At 35.4% G+C, this 16,054-nt stretch overlaps 1 long non-coding RNA gene across 3 annotated transcripts; it reads right to left on the bottom strand.

Moving 5' to 3' along the window:
* Positions 1-11,106: 11,106 nt before the first annotated feature.
* Positions 11,107-15,592, bottom strand: LOC129743898 (uncharacterized). 3 transcript variants are annotated; one of them, XR_008736718.1, is made up of 5 exons: positions 13,863-15,592; positions 11,777-13,772; positions 11,667-11,717; positions 11,454-11,505; positions 11,107-11,394 (listed from the first exon to the last, which is right to left on the bottom strand). It is a non-coding gene; the product is annotated as an uncharacterized LOC129743898 (long non-coding RNA). The 3 variants fall into 3 exon arrangements; XR_008736723.1 differs by having other exon boundaries at positions 11,454-11,717; positions 11,777-13,537; positions 13,596-13,772; XR_008736717.1 differs by having other exon boundaries at positions 11,454-11,717.
* Positions 15,593-16,054: the final 462 nt, after the last annotated feature.

The following is a 16,054-nucleotide window of genomic DNA, read 5'->3' as shown; positions in this document are numbered from 1 at the left end:
ATGAATCCTAGTATCTATTTTAGTTTAGACTTATTTTAATGTTATTTAGGTTAAGCAGTCGTTATTATGTTGATTGATTGTGTAAATCTCTGTGGAAGGGAGGATCACAAGCTTTATCTGATTAGCTTTCTGCTTATTCTAATATGACTAATAAAATTACGGTTAAAAGAAATATGGTTGCGTTTCAGTTTAAATTTTACACATGCCATTTGTTTTAGGAATCAAATTTGAAAGTGAGCATAAAAATCTGTAAAAATTCACATTATGAATTGATTTTCACAGTTTCCTTTCCATTTACAGCTTCCGCTATTGCGCTGCGTAATATATTGTCCGCAAAACGTCCTTTACTTCGCAACAAGCCAACAGCGCAATAATGAATGCGTCGCCTTCACCGGAAATGGACGCCACCTCTCGTGGAAAAAGAAGAAAACGCGATAGGGAGCTATTATTTCCTAGTCTAATGGACTTCATTCGAACCATATTATAATGTTATATGAAGATTTTCTATATTAACAGTAATTGTCATAAATATACTGTGAGTATACTTAAACAATGATGTTCAATTATTTATGTTCTTGCGAAATTATGTCAACTAAAAGTTGATGTCTTTGAGAATTTGTAGTTTTAAGCATGTGTTTCGTCTATTTTCAAGGTTTTTATCATCCTCATGTTTGTAACATTATCTGACAAGTATAGTTTTTTTTTATTATTAATTTACAATATTTTTATAGCCTTCATATTTTTTAAACCTAGCATGATTACCCATGATTGCATAATACTCAATAAGGCATTTTTACCGACGGGAAAGAAGAGATCCTTATTAAAAAAAACTATGAGGTTAACTATATGTAAAATGTTCGGCAATTTTTACCGAACCCTGGAAAACGTTCAGCAATTTCAGCTTAGGATGCACATCGCATAATATGAGGTGATTCGAGTCTCCAAAAGATATTTCAAGCGAGAAAATTTCTCTGAGGAGCACATATGAATCATTGAGGCTTTGTAAAATTGATGTTTTCGCATAAAGCGGAGATGTCTTCTGAAACGAAATTTTCAACATGTGTCATTTCTTGTCGGTCGGCATGAAGTATGACACGATTCGAACATTTCGAGATGACACTTTCGTTTTAGGCGAAAATATCGATTTGATGGAGCCTGGTCCATATGTGTTCTTCGGAATTGAATTTTCTCGATTGAAATGTTTTATGGAGACTCGAATCACCTAGTGTAATGTGCTGTGCATCATAAGCTGAGAGTGATGAACGTTTTACAGGTTCGGTAAAAATTACCGAAAATTTTATAGTTTTCGGTAAATATTACCGGTATTTCGGTAATAGATTCTGAAATTTCGGTAAAAATTACCGGTTTTCCGGTAAAAGTTACCGATATTTCTGTAATTATTACCGAAATTCCGATAATATTTACCGGCATTTTGAAAAATATTTACCGGCATTTCGGTAATAGTTGAGGTATTTCGGTAAATTATAATGGTCGTTCGGTAAACAATACGGAACTTTTACAGCTTTTCGGTAAAAAACTAACGATATTTCGGTAATAGTTTTAGATGATTCGGTAATAACTACAGGTATTTCGGTAATAATTTCCGGTTTTCGGTAATTTTTAAACGTATTACAGTAAATCCTACCGGTTGTTCGGTATATACTACCGAGCTTTAATAGTTTTTCGGTTTAACATTACCGACCTTTCGGTAATAATTACAGGCATTTTGGTTGTACAACACCGTTGTTCGGTAATAAAACGAGCTATCACGTTGACAGCTGTCAAAAATTTGACAGATGATCTTAGATATGATCAGTCGAGTTTCGGTATTTTTTTACCGAAAAAGGTCTGTAATATTTGACAGCTGTCACTTCTCTGCCATGAGAAAAATTACCGAACGGTTTAACGAACTCCACATGTTAGGATTTCGGTAAAAAAATTACCGAACTCGGTAATTTTCGTTTACTGTGTACGATTTGCACGACTTGTCATGCGCATCATTTACGACTACCCTGATTCTATTTGGAATATACTATGACAATTCACATCATCATATAGATGATTGAGGTTGTAATATACGACATTTTTCGTAACAATATGGAAAGTTTGACGACTTATTTGGTCGTCTTTTGCGACTTGAGTGCAGGGCTCCCATTTTCCGTCAGTTGAAAAAAAATATTTTTTTTGGGATTTTAAACCAATTGGTTTAATCATCCCCAAAAAATAATAAAAATAAGATTGTTTTGAAGAAATGTGTTTTTTTGCTGTTTCAAGTTTATATCGTACACATTTATTATTTGCCTGATTGCTGATTTTGTTTCCATGTTCATGAATTTATTGTTAGCGCCTGGACTTGATCCCCTGACGATTCGATCAGCAGCTCATGATGGTTCCTCGACGCTATCTGGAATACATAAATTCAAAGGGATTTGCTTCAAAGGCATTAAACCAAAAGCAAATCGTATATTTTTATAACTTAAATCTTTTAAATCGTAGAACACGTCATCGATGATCTAAACATAGACCAACATTTTGAAGCCTCCTTTAATTCGATTCCAATCATCGATGTCCCATTATCATAAACGATTTTATTGAACTTTTTTGTATTCTTTTACGATTGCCAGCAAATACGTTTTACGAAAATCAGACATGCGAATTAATTTGCAAAGGTATACGATTGCATGCACATTATTACGAATCAATGCAGTTATATACGTTTTTTATTTCGAATTATTTTATGCATAGCACGACAAAATCTCTCAGTCACGGCTGATCACCGTATATCGGTCGTTTCACGGATTTTTTGCGAATTGTCGTACACAAAGTTCATATGTACATAAATACTTCTTGTCGTAATAAAATCATGCAATGCTTTTAAATACGATAAAGAATATGCATGGACCGCACATTGTAGGTGCAGATATATGAAAATGAGTATAAATAACATTCTATACGATGTAATCTGTAAAAGAAAATACGACTTCTGGTTGTCTGGGTAGACGTGTTCTGCATCGGCTGGAGGCATGTTTTTACATCTGCATCAAGGACCAACATCAATGCACTGAGAGAAGAGGAAATTGTTCAGGAAGTGAAGAGTAAGTTCCCCAATGTTTTTGATGGGGATATGTCAAAACCTATCAAGGGTTACGAAGGAGATTTGGTTTTGCGAGATAAAACTCCGATTTTTAAAAAAGCATATGAGGTTCCGTTACGTTTGCGCCAAAAAGTTTTAGACCATTTGCAAGAGCTAGAAGAAGCAAACATTATTACACCAGTAGAAGTCAGTGAATGGGCTTCACCCGTAGTCGTAGTCATAAAAAAAGATCAAGGCATTAGACTTGTAATCGACTGTAAAGTGTCGATTAATAAAGTCATTGTTCCGAATACATATCCTTTGCCTCTTGCGCAAGATATTTTCGCTAAACTTGCTGGTTCTAAAATATTTTGCTCGCTAGATTTAGCGGGTGCATACACGCAATTATTGCTTTCGAAAAATTCAAAAAAATTCATGATAATTAACACGATTAAAGGACTTTACTCTTATAACAGGTTACCTCAAGGTGCTGCGTCTTCTGCCTCAGTATTTCAAAAAGTTATGGATCAAATATTACACGGGTTGGAATTTGTTTGTTGTTATTTGGATGATTTATTAATCGCTGGAAAAAATTGGGATGATTGTAAAAATAAGCTTTTATTGGTCTTGGAAAGATTATCAAAAACTAATATCAAGGTTCACTTAAAAAAATGTAAGTTTTTTGTAACACAATTACCGTACCTTGGGCACGTTTTAACTGCTAATGGACTATAAAAGAAAAAGTAAGAACAATTCGTCAAGCAAAGCCTCCACAGAACGTTTCAGAATTAAAAGCATTTTTGGGACTAATAACGTTTTATTCTAAATTCATTCCTAACATGTCATCTAAATTGCATCGTTTATACTCATTGTTAAAAAAAGATACATCTTTTGATTGGAACAATGATTGTGAAAAAGTATTTCAGGATTGCGAGCAATACTTAATGAAACCTAATTTACTGGAATATTTTGATCCTACGAAACCGATAGTAGTGGTGACTGACGCCTGTTCATACGGTCTAGGAGGAGTCATTGCGCATGTAGTAAAAGGAGAAGAGAAGCCTATAAGCTTCACTTCTTTCACTTTGAATTCGGCTCAAAAGAACTACCCGATTTTGCACTTAGAAGCGCTAGCTATAGTGAGCACAGTTAAAAAATTCCATAAATTTTTATACGGACAAAAATTTACTATTTACACGGACCATAAGCCGTTAATAGGAATTTTTGGTAAACACGGAAAAAACGCAATTTCAGTAACCAGATTGCAAAGGTATCTGCTTGAGTTAGCAATATATGACTATGATATTCTTTATCGTCCGTCTTCAAAAATGGGAAATGCAGATTTCTGCTCCAGGTTTCCTGAAAATCAAGAAGTGCCTTTGGAGTTGGATAGGGAATTTGTAAAGAATTTAAATTTTACTAAGGAATTTCCTATAAATTATAAAGAAATAGCTGAGGCGACAAAAACTGATCCTTTTACTTCGAAAATTTTAAAATATATTCGCAAAGGATGGCCAGATCGATTGGACAAGGAATTCAGGGATGTTTATTCAGCCCACCAAGAACTGGAGGAGGTTGAAGGATGCCTTTTATTTCAAGATCGAGTTGTGATTCCTTCTGCACTAAAACATGATGTTTTAAAACTGCTTCATTCAAATCATTTAGGAATAAATAAACTGAAGCAACTTGCTAGGCGAACAGTTTACTGGTTCCACATTAATAAGGACATAGAGGAATTTGTCAAGTTTTGTCGTATATGTGCGGAAACAAACGCAGTCCCTAAACCTGCACCATACTCTAAATGGATTCCAACAGTAAAACCTTTTAGTAGAGTCCATGCCGATTTTTTCCACTTGGACAGAAAGGTTTTTCTTTTAATAGTAGATAGTCACAGTAAGTGGATAGAACTTGAGTACATGAAAAATGGCACAGAATGTAGGAGAGTACTCAAGGTTTTCATGGCAATCTTTGCTAGGTTTGGACTTCCAGATGTTCTAGTAACAGATGGAGGTCCACCTTTCAATTCAGATACTTTTGTGAGATTCTTTCAACAACAGGGCATTCTAGTAATGAAGAGTCCACCGTATCACCCAGAGAGCAATGGACAAGCGGAACGTATGGTTCGCTTGGTGAAAGACGTTCTCAAAAAGTTCCTTCTTGATCAGCATATCAAACAATTAGATACAGATGAACAAATTGCATATTTCTTGTTCAATTACAGAAATACTTGCTTGGGGGAAGGAGGAGAGTTTCCATCGGAACGTATGCTTTCATTTAAGCCAAAGGGCTTAATTGATTTGTTGAATCCCAAGAATAATTTTAGACATCATTTGACTGAATCTCATGATGGCCAGATAGCATGTCAACCTTCAACAACTAAAACTAAAGTTGAATTGACTGATGCATTTGACAAACTGAAGAATGGAGACATAATATTCTACAAGAATAATAACAGAACTGATTTTAATAGATGGATACCTGTAAAATTTCTAAAATGGCTTTCATCAACTATTTCACAGGTTTTGCTCAATGGAAGGATTGTGTTGGCACACAAGCGTCAATTGAAACTCGCTCCCAAGGATTTAAGAAAGAGTACTTTGAATTTTGTCCTCAATGATGAGAGTGACACTTTGCCGGCCATACCAGATTCTATTTGTACCAAACGAAGGAGAGAAGAAGATGAAGAAATGGAGCAGCGCTTATCAGATTCCAGTTCTGATTTTTATGGCTTTGCAGCCGATTCGTTTGTATACAATAGCCTGGATAGATCCGGAGACACCTGGAGTCCTGAAGCAGCGAGACCGGAAGTGGTTCCTATAAGAAGATCAACACGAATTTTAAAACGACGCAGAAGAGATGATTTTGTCTATTATTGATATGAATTGAGAATAATTACTATCTTATAGAAATACTTTTTATATAATGCTATATATGCATGTTCTTCTAACATGCTTTCGATTATCTTCAAATCCAAGTTACGTAGTTAATTTTCGAATCTCAGTTTTATCAATATCTAAAGAAATAGCTTAAAGGATAAAGGAGTTGTTATGTTCAAAACAAGCGTGTAACAACTTTCGGTAAAATGGGAAAACCCCGTTCGTTAAGATTTGCTATTCAGAGCAGATTCTCTCTGAGAATCATTCGAGCCAGGGACCTAGAAATGTACTCAACAGGATTAATACAATCACTTCTCGTTTGGCTTGCAACCTATGCACTGGTGTTTCTTTTATTTGACACTAAGTCACATCCGTCCTTGAAACCAATTCAGTACCCGAATAGAAAAACATTATGAAAAAACAATGAATTTCATTTTCACTCTATTGTGGATTTTATGGTTGACACCACGAATATCAAGGTACATCGAACCATGATTTCACTGTCAAACTCATTGTTTTTGACCATGGTATTTATGGTTTTGGCCAAAATTACCATGAAAAAAGGGGGTTGTTAAGCAACTTAACAATGAAAAAATGAACTTTTTCCCATACATTTTAGAACACAAAAGTATGAAGTTTATGGTTATTACAGCGTCCAGTTCTTTCTCGAAAACTGTAATATTCATCGTTTTTCATTGAATTTTTATGGTTTTAAGGATGATGAACCACGATGAACTGCAATGTTTATTCGTAATATGTAAAAAGCTCTCGTAACCGTGAAATTTCATGGTTGGAATTAGTTTTTTTAGCTTTCTTTCCAAAAAATTGTAAAAAAGAATTTGTACTCGCTTTTAATATTTTTATTTTTTAAATTGTTTTCTTATTACTCTATGATACACTCACTTAACCACTTTTTTTTATATTTTTTAAATTTACACGGAGTAATGGAGGGAGGGGGGCTCCTTCTCCGGCACATCTCCATCTGGTCCATTCCGGGTCTTTCGTTTTTCCTTCTGCCTCTGGAAAAAAAATATTTTCAGATTAATTTCATCAACTTAAACGCACAATAAATAAATATACTCACCGGAATTCTGGTCACTTAAAATCCATACGTTGTTCGGAATAACATGTTTCCGATTGAAAGAAACGCGACAAAACCATCCGACAAAATGGCGCGCGTTTATGAAAATTTTTTTCTACACGAAAAATTATAAACGTGTGAAAAGGGCTAATGTTTACCATCGTTCGGATTTTCATCTTACCATGAAAAATATTATAACAATATTATACACAAGAATAACATTGTTATACAGTAATTCCCCTAAATTTTGGAAACGATAAAATATCATGAACTAACTATATGTTTCACGGTTACCTTAAAAACTACGAGGATTTCAAAGTTTTGAGTGGTTGACTAAAATTTAGAAATAAGGATGAAGTTTATCGTTAAATTGAATACCATTGTTCGGTTATATTAATACCACGATCTTGGCTACTCGGGTAGATATAAAAGTATCATTCTACATGGAGGGCGAACACTGGAAGAGGCCGGAACAAACCGCTGATACAAAGTCCAAGAGCATCCGAGGATGAACTACCTCCGTGCGTCTGCCGTAAGTGTTTTCCCTTTCTTTTCTCATCGGGGTCAGAATTTTTTTTTTTGCTTCAATAGCTCCGTGCGAATGATATTAAGTCAAAATTACTTTCTCCAGAGTTTTCCCTTTGATTTTTCCAGTTACTGATATCATTATTTTCCGGTTTTAGGCTGACGGATTTGCTACCCGTACGCAGCATGAAAAGCGGTTTCCGATTTACCAAGACGGCCTCGAACATTGAAGGATGGAGCTGCGCTGGAAACCTTTTCCAATCCGGAAACCATAAGCTACTGGAACCGCTACTATCGGACTCTCGGATCTGAAGAAAGTGATCCAGTAGGACATAGCCACCCAGACAACCAGAAGTCGTATTTTCTTTTACAGATTACATCGTATAGAATGTTATTTATACTCATTTTCGTATATCTGCACCTACAATGTGCGGTCCATGCATATTCTTTATCGTATTTAAAAGCATTGCATGATTTTATTACGACAAGAAGAGAGACTCGTATTTATGTACATATGAACTCGACCTTTGTGTGCGACAATTCGCAAAAAATCCGTGAAACAACCGATATACGGTGATCAGCCGTGACTGAGAGATTTTGTCGTGCTATGCATAAAATAATTCGAAATAAAAAACGTATATAACTGCATTGATTCGTAATAATGTGCATGCAGTCGTATACCTTTGCAAATTAATTCGCATGTCTGATTTTCGTAAAACGTATTTGCTGGCAATCGTAAAAGAATACAAAAAAGTTCAATAAAATCGTTTATGATAATGGGACATCGATGATTGGAATCGAATTAAAGAAGGCTTCAAAATGTTGGTCTATTTTTAGATCATCGATGACGCGTTCTACGATTTGAAAGATTTAAGTTATAGAAATATACGATTTGCTTTTGGTTTAATGTCTTTGAAGCAAATCCCCTTGAATTTATATATTCCAGATAGCGTCGAGGAACCATCATGAGCTACAGATCGCATGGTCAGGGGATCAAGTCCAGGTACTAACAATAAAATCAGCAATCGATATAAACTTTAATTTGACAGCAAAAAACGCATTTCTTTGAAATAATCTTATTTTTATTATTTTTATGGATGAATAAACTGATTGGTTTAAAGTATTAAAAAAAAAATAATAATCTTATTTTTATTCAACTGACGGAAAATGAGAGCCCTGCACTCAAGTCGCAAAAGACGACCAAACAAGTCGTCAAACTTTCCATATTGTTACGAAAAATGTCGTATATTACAACCTCAATCATCTATATGATGATGTAAATTGTCAAAGTATATTCCAAAAAGAATCAGGGTAGTCGTAAATGATGCGCATGACAAGTCGTGCAAATCGTAATTTAATACAATCCAAATCAAGAATATGTTTGCTAATGTACCTATATGGCCTCCAAAATGGTACGTATGTACTGGTTTTGCTACATTATATACGATATGTTTACACGTATATTTGCATGTATATTTGCGTTGCAAATTCGAAATACCCACCAAATGGTTGTCTGGGCATGCATTTATAAATTTGTGAAAATTAAAATAGTATAGAACGGCACTCTAATGTATTATTTTGATTGAATTTTTAGCTCTGATTTCAACCAAGTGACTCGCAGTAATTCAATCAAAATTAATCAGTTTGCTAAAGTTATTCCTTGTTTTAAGAAATATCATTCTGATTGGTCGTGCTTTGTAATAAAACTAGTCATTTATAAAAGCACGACTAAACATGAATAAAATTTCTTGAAATAGGTGATAACTTTAATATAATGGTTAATTTTGATTGAAATATTGCGAATAAAAGAAAAAAATGAAAACCATAAAACTACTGTGATATTAATCGCTGTCGGAAAGATGAAAAAACAATAAAAAACAATCAATTCCATAGTTCTTATAGGAAAAATTAGAAGATAAAATAACAATCAACTTGATAGTTTTGTGTTTTCAAATGTATGGGAAAAAGTTGATTTTTTCATGGTTAAGTTGCTTAACAACCCCCTTTTTTCATGGTAATTTTTGCCAAAACCATAAATTTCATTGTTTAAAACATTGAATTTGACAGCCCAAGCAACCAGAATTCCCTTAAAAAGGTTCCATAGAAGCTTAATCAGCTCTCGTTTGTGTCTGAAGAGAATGCTAATCAGCCCAAAATTTAAGTTCTTAAAGCTACTTTCAAGTTCGTTTAGGTGGCTGTAGAGAACGCTGTTCAGCTTCTAAGAGAATGTCAAGAAACTTCTACGCGCCAAAAAAAAAAATCCGATTGACAGATTGCTCTGACAACCACATGTCAGATTGCTAGGTTGCCGGTCTATCATGGTCTATCTCATTGATTTAAATTATATTGTTTTGATTACAAAAGCTGCTTACACGCCTAGAGAATTGAACCGCTGCTCTCTAGGTTGCAATGAAACTCACCAGCCTCTCGACCAATCCAGCAATAGCTAATTGCCACTGTAATGATTATAGTATTTAAACTTAATGTCATTTGAGATGATTGAGTGGGTTGGTCAATTGAAGGAACCTTATTTCGTTCAAAGGACTTTCAGTACACAATATGAATCATAACAAAAATTCGCATCATCAAGAATTTATTCGAATGTCTTATTTAACATTTATAAGAAAAATTCGAAAAAATCTTGAATTCCATTTGTATATATCAGTACAGATATAAACAAAACAAATACCATGACAAGGAATTGACAGACATTTTTGACATGTCGCTTAGAATTCCCATATAGGTTCTTTAAAACACCTTCAAGTACCTTAATGGTGCGCTTTAGAATGTTACGCGAACGTTATCGACCTTCTTGAAAAACATTTTTGACATGTCGCTTAGAATTCCCATATAGGTTCTTTAAAACACCTTCAAGTATCTTAATGGTGCGTTTTGGAATGTTACGCGAACGTTATCGACCTTCTTGAAAGAAGTTCCATTAAATGCGCTTAGAAGTTCCGTTATCGGTAGTATTAACCTTTCAAAGGGCGATGTAAGTTCCTGAGTAACTTTTAGGCGACAAGAGTCACCTGAAGTTCCCGTAATACGTTTTTTCAGCCAAATGTGAACTTCGGAGTTCGGAGTTAAGTAAAAACGTGACTTTTGGTTGCTTGGGAGTACATTCAAGGTTTGAATACCATGTTAATCTAAGTATCAACCATAAAATCCATGGTAGAGTGAAAATGAAATTCATGGTTTTTTCACCTTACTTTTCTATTCGGACTGTCAAAAACAGCTGACTGCACTCTAATTCTCCCTGACTCAAATTTGAAGGAAAACAATTCAAAATTCGCCAAAACTGGGGAAACTCAAATTTTGATTAGAACGGCACAACTCAGATATGAATAATAGGGGTTTTCGCGAATTTTGAGTTGTTTTCAATCAGGCATTTTTAAGCAGCATCTGAACGGTCTGAGCCAAAACAACTCAAAATCTTCAAAAATTTGACACGGTTTCGAAAGGGATTATATATTTTTTAAAGCAATTAATTGGAATTTCGGACCAAATTTAATTAAATCAAATGTGTGAAATGAGTTTATTTCCCATCGCTTTTTTGTCCAAAATGGTGAGTGGCAGCCATCACTTTCTGATGTTCGAAAGTGACCGTTTGTTTTTCTCCTGTTAACCGACGAATTTTCCGATTGTGTTCTCGATCCTGGAGGGCGTCCTGACGGTCTGCTGATCAGCCGGTTCCATCGATCCCATAAGCGAAAACCTTTGCCGCATCCGGTGGAATTTCACCTAACAAACTGGAAGACGACCGGAGGAGTTTGCTACTCAGCTGGGACTTCCACCGATCTCAGTGATGAAATACTGCACCGCATCCAGTACAAACCAACCTAAAGGTGAACAAAATTTGTAAATACATGAAAACAGAACAAATTTTACAATCTCATACTCGTTGACGTCCCCTTAGCATATAGGAACTGCCACACCCGGCGGGAATAGACCTGGAGAAGAGTAACAAAATTATGAATCGCTGAAAATAAACAAAACTATTTAATTGCTATTCTATGAGCAGCCGATATTATTTCCCTGCGGCCAACAGATAAATTTTCCGATGAAAACATCAGACCGAGAGCGTCCGAAGCGATCTGATGTTCAGACGGACCTTTTACCGATTCCAGTGGCAAAAGTTGCGCCGCAGCTGGAGAAAACCAATCTAAAAAGGAACTATGTAATTAGATAAATACAGACATACAACAAATTTTAAAATTTTACCAGTCGCAGTTAATCTAACTTTTGTTTTCAAAACGATCACTAACTTTTGTTTTCGAGATGCTCTGAGTTGTTTCCATTCATACCCAGTGAAATAGTGTGCGTCTTCGCTAAGTCAACGAATTTCGCTACCGCTGAAGAAAAACAACTCAAAATTTTGATGGATTTCAACTCAGTTGTTTTCATCTTCATACATGGTGCGACTCCTGAACCAAAACAAATCAGTCTCTGAATAATTTAAAATTACCGTGTGGTGTGACGGGTGTCAGTCGGATCAGTTGCTGCAGCTGCTCACAACAAGCTCAAATGTTGTGAAAATGAAAGTGGTGTCAGGAGAGTTCGTGTTGTTTCGGTGGTGCGGTGCTGGTGGTATAGGTCGATGCTGTTTTGGTGTTGCTGCGTTGGTGTCGGTGTCAGTCGGCTACAGTTGCACAAGAATTGTGATGCATATGTAAATTAGGACTTCATTTTCACAATAACTGTCAGTCAGTTTCGGATTATTATAATAATTAAATAGGAAGTGACCATCAAGACCCACCAAAGGAAATGGAAAAATTTGATCTATCTTGTGAAACAAGAAATTTTTTTTTAATAAAATATAAAATTGACTAGAATGACTATATTTTATTTTCATAATTGCATGCGAATTTAATTATTTTCCTAGAGCAACAATTTTTCGCGTTTGTGCCTTACTTGTCTCTAAAAATTGCTCATTATTCTAAACATAATTCCTTTTTAGTATTCAAATTTAGTTCGAGTCGAACAACAACTTCTTAATCTAAAATTTTTCGGACAGCTTTAGTACGGGAAAGAATTGCCATTGAAATGGCCAAAATGATGGATTCATTACAATTTGCCTTGAGTAAACCGCCTTTTCGAATTCTGAACGAACCTGACAAACAAAATTACATATGAAAACACTGCGCCTGTACGTTAGTATTAGTGTTTGGCTGTTCATTCAGCAGCCTGATAGAAATCGATCGAAGCACAGATAACAGATAGCGAGCCCCGAACAAAAATGTGTTGAAAACGTGTGTGAGAATACCAACCTAAGTTTCAAACCAATTCGTAAGTGGACTAACATCCATAAGATGTCGCTACCAGTACAACAATTTTTTTTTCATTTTTTCGATGCGCTTAGAAATGAATACTCATCGCTTATCTTAAAGGGAGCCATTGCAATATCCCTTTGACGGAAAAGAGTAGTAGGACCACTAGAAAGATTAGTAGGAATTCTACTTGCCGCCTACTACCCACACACTACGAAAAAAATCTGTAAAATTACATCATATGTGATGTAAATAAAAAGAAGCATCATATATGACGGAATTTTCAGTGCGATTTGAACATTACACGTCATTTAAAATAGAAAAGCTGTAATATTAAACTCGCATGTAAAATTCCATCATTCATGACGCTTTATTTTGGTTACATCATATGTGATGTAATTTTCAATTTTTTCGCAAGGCTTTTGATTCCAATAAAAAATCAAGAAAGAATTTTATATTCTGTTTTTATTGGCATTTGTAAACATAATAACACTCAAGCTCAAAGATAATTGCACAATTGAACCACTTATTTTCTCAATACTTGATTAACATTCGCAAATATGTAGGTTTCCATGCCAGTAGATGCACCCGACCGATACACTCCCTTGTCCTTTAATGTAGCAGCGGTTCTGCATGACAATCCAGGGCTTTTTTCTTATGCTCCTTGGCCATTTTCGGATTTACGATTGGACATCACCACGGATGGTACAAAAATCTTTCGATGAGATAAATTGAAATTACTACCGAGCATAATTTTAACAAAACCTTCTCACCATTATTTTCCTTTTTCGCAGCTTGTTCATCGATATGAATTATATTTTTATACTTCCTCCAAGCTCATTGAGTTGCTGGCTGCTTAAATCAGACATCGATGGTATCCTACCTGCTGCCAGTCGAAACTTGATCCTTGCCGTTGAGCTGATTTGAATTTTTCGTACTTCGTTGACGACCTAAAATAAAGGAAAAAAAAGGAATAAGATTCATGATTCATACTATCTTTTCCCTTTACTTCTGCAAAACACAGAGATTGTTAAACTTACCTACTGGTGGATAACGAGTAAATCCATCCACTACTGGTGTTTTCCGTCCGGTGCATCTCGAATACTCAGGGGCTGATGAATGCTCCAGTGTTCCAGCTAGTGATATCGATCCTGATAAAATTCTCGGGGAAAAGAGTAACGAGATGTTTCTGTGGTTTCTTAGCGCGCCGATCACAGCTGACATTTTCTAACACTTTGTTCCACAGGGGTTTACGACTATCACAACGAGAAACTATTCCAGCTGCAGATAGGTCCGGATTTTATAGACAATTTTCAAAAAAGTTTCTTTCGCATTGTACACTTCACGTTTTTTTCTACAAAGTAAACAAAAACAAACAGAATGAAAATGTGTGTGTGTGACATCTTCCCACTTTTGGTGCCGCTGCACAAAAATATTAGCTATATGAAAGAGCAAATAACACGGAAGTGCCTCATGATTGTAAAATGATTTAATAGTTCTTTTGTTAAAAGTTTGATTTTTTTTTTGAAACGGTGATCTGAGGTCAATTGTATCTTGCGTTTGATTGGAGTATTCTGTAAAAATACATCACATATGATGTAAATAAAAAGGAGCATCATAAATGACGGAATTTTACATTGGAAATCGTGTTCTGTGTCATGTTAAATTTGTGTGATTCAATTTCAGTGCTGTTAATGGTTCAATTGTTTATTTACTCTGTAAATTTACAAAAGGAAATCGTGTTCTATGTCATGTGATATTAAGGGTTTTCATTTTCAGTGCTTTTAAGGATTCAGATTTTTTTTTTCTGTGCAGTCAATGCGGATCATTGTTGAGAGAAAAATTTCGCGCGTAGGGCTGCGTTCAATGCCATAAATTGAGGTTTTAACTCTAAACGTACATCAGCCCAGCCAGCTGATTGTACCGATTGCACATATACATCAGCATAAAATACAAAACAAATAAATCCTTTTTCTGTATAATAGATGGTTCATAATTTGAACGACTTTCTGCTTGTGAGTGTTAGTGACCCAAGCAGGCCTTGAAAAATATCTAGATTTCAAACGGCCATTTTGCTACAAACTTTGTCCACAGCAGCATCGGAAAACCAGTGCAGCGGCAAAACCACAAACCAGCTAGTCATCGCCATTTTAACAACGCTCATCATTCCATTAATAAGGTGCTTGATTAATTTGTTTTCCTATTTTGGACGTATATTAATTGCATGTCTCATTGCAGGTAACTTTTATAGAGCTCTTTCTAAAGAAGACTGCGATGATACTATTCCAGCGTTCCGGAAGATTCTTGGTTTCAGGCATGTCTACTGTCCCAATACCTCAGAAGTTTCGTGATGTTCTTTTCGAAGAATTGAGGCCTCGACAAGCACAACCGAGGAAATTACCTGCGACGAAAGAAAAAGGACCGACGGAATCCATAAAATTGCATTAAGCTATGCTACCAAAACTGACCCGTTGGATGGAATAAAAAGTGTTTATTTTTGTGTGGATCGTTTAGAAGGAACAGAGAGCAGTAAATAAAATGTAAAAAGAAACTTGAAATTGAATTTTTCATTTCATATAGGTTTATGAAATTTCCCTTAAATGCTTTTGAACTGGTACGCACACATTCACTATCACATTCTCACATGCACCCACACATAAGCACATCCCAATACAACCAAATCATGACAGATGTCAACGAGAGCTGTCATTCTGAACCGGGAATGTCATTTCTACTGTATCGGTTGGGCCATTTTCCACTAGAAAACAATGGGACGGCTAGTAGGCGGCAAGTAGAATTCCTACTAATCTTTCTAGTGGTCCTACTACTCTTTTCCGTCAAAGGGTAGCCGTCCCATTGTTTTCTAGTGGAAAATGGCCCAACCGATACAGTAGAAATAACAGAAAAAGGATTTATTTGTTTTGTATTTTATGCTGATGTATATGTGCATTCGGTACAATCAGCTGGCTGGGCTGATGTACGTTTAGAGTTAAAACCTCAATTTATGGCATTGAACGCAGCCCTACGCGCGAAATTTTTCTCTCAACAATGATCCGCATTGACTGGGATATGACAGTAACACTTTTTTTTGTGTAATAAATTTAAAAACATCATGATTTAAAAAAATTCAAATCATATTCCAATCACACTTAAATCGCTGTCATATGCCTTGTTGTATCAAGATCCTTTAAGATGAGCTATGAGTATTAATTTATAAGCGTGTCGGAAAAAG

The sequence above is a fragment of the Uranotaenia lowii genome, chromosome 1 (genome assembly GCF_029784155.1).
Source record: "Uranotaenia lowii strain MFRU-FL chromosome 1, ASM2978415v1, whole genome shotgun sequence".
NCBI classification, from domain to species: Eukaryota; Metazoa; Arthropoda; class Insecta; order Diptera; family Culicidae; genus Uranotaenia; species Uranotaenia lowii.
The sequence above is the reverse complement of the archived record's forward strand: the minus strand, read 5'-3'. Positions and strand labels throughout refer to the sequence as shown.